This window comes from Pteropus alecto, unplaced genomic scaffold (genome assembly GCF_000325575.1).
Source record: "Pteropus alecto unplaced genomic scaffold, ASM32557v1 scaffold43, whole genome shotgun sequence".
In the NCBI taxonomy this organism is placed as follows: Eukaryota; Metazoa; Chordata; class Mammalia; order Chiroptera; family Pteropodidae; genus Pteropus; species Pteropus alecto.
In genome coordinates, this window is record NW_006435764.1 from 4,869,255 (window position 1) to 4,870,483 (window position 1,229).

The 1,229-nt window shown below is 52.8% G+C and overlaps 1 protein-coding gene across 1 annotated transcript in view; it reads right to left on the reverse strand.

The window, feature by feature from the left end:
* Nucleotides 1-1,229, reverse strand: part of ACTN3 (actinin alpha 3) — a 13,140-nt gene that overhangs the window by 9,434 nt on the left and 2,477 nt on the right. The gene's annotated exons all lie outside the window — the stretch shown is intronic.

Sequence of the window (1,229 nt, forward strand, 5' to 3'; positions counted from 1 at the left end):
CCTGGAACAAGAGAAATGGGGTCTGGAGCCCATACGGGTCCCAGTTTGGACGTGGGGCACCTCTCTACCAGCACTCCAGCTTTGGCCAGTCTCAAGCACTAGAGAACATTTAGAAAATTATGTAAAGCAGATTCTCCAAAGTGTGGGGCCCTGAGCCGCAAGGGCCAATGCAGGGTGATACTGCTTTTCTACCATCTGAAAAATTCTGTGTTGTTTTGCCCTAGGGACCGTGCACCTGTGTATTTTTATCTCAGCCCCACCGAATTCTCAGGGCTGTTGTGAATTGATCTCCAGGTAGACCATGAGTGTGCAAGAGCTTCACAGGCCATGGAGGATCTAGTATCTGGAGGTGACTGCCCTCCCCTGCCCCCCCAGTGTTAACCTCAGCCTCAGTCTCCATCTGGGATGGGAAGGCTGGTATACAGCTGTGCGTTTAATGGGCTTTGGGGTAACCTGGAGCCAGGTGCACGAGTTTCTACTAAATGACTAAGCTTCCAGGCCCTGGGTTCTGCCGTCAGCTGTGAAGTCCTCGGTAGAATCTATACTTGGGCCCCGATCCCCGCTGAGCTACCCACTGTGGCCTGGGGTCAGCTCCTTGCTTTTCTTTAGGCTAAGTCTCCGTATCTGTACAATTAAGGGGTCAGACTCCATGATGTCTCCAGCCCTTCCCCTGACCTAGCAGGATTCTAGAATTTAGGGCATTCCCTCACCACTAAGCAGATACTCCTGGAAGGTGGCCCCGGAAGTTATTTGGAATTCTTTCCCTCAGCCAGCTTCCCTTCCTCAGACTGGCTTTTCAGATGCCCTAGGAACTGGACATGGAAGATGATGCTTTAATTACTTAAAGGGCTTCATCACTAAGAGAAAGGAGTGAGTCTCCTGTCACTGGAGGTGTGTAAGTGAGTGTTGAGCACTATTTGATGGGGCCCCGAGCACAGGAAGGGGAGTCGATTCTCTGTAATTCCTTCCAGCCCTGGAGCCTGGGATTCCCTGGGTCTGGATAGGGCGGTGGAGGTGGGGCGGGCAGGTCTGGGTGGGGACTCCAGAGAGGAGGAAGGGGCATCCTTTCATTTGACAAACATGACTCTTAGTGAGATGGGGTCCCTGCCCTAAAAGAGCTCATAGTCAGAGTCATGTTGGCTGAGAAGTGCTGAGGGAGACTAGTGTCAGGGAGTCTGGGGGAGGAGTTCTCCAAATCAGGTGGGGAACCTCTTGGGGAAGGCGAAGGC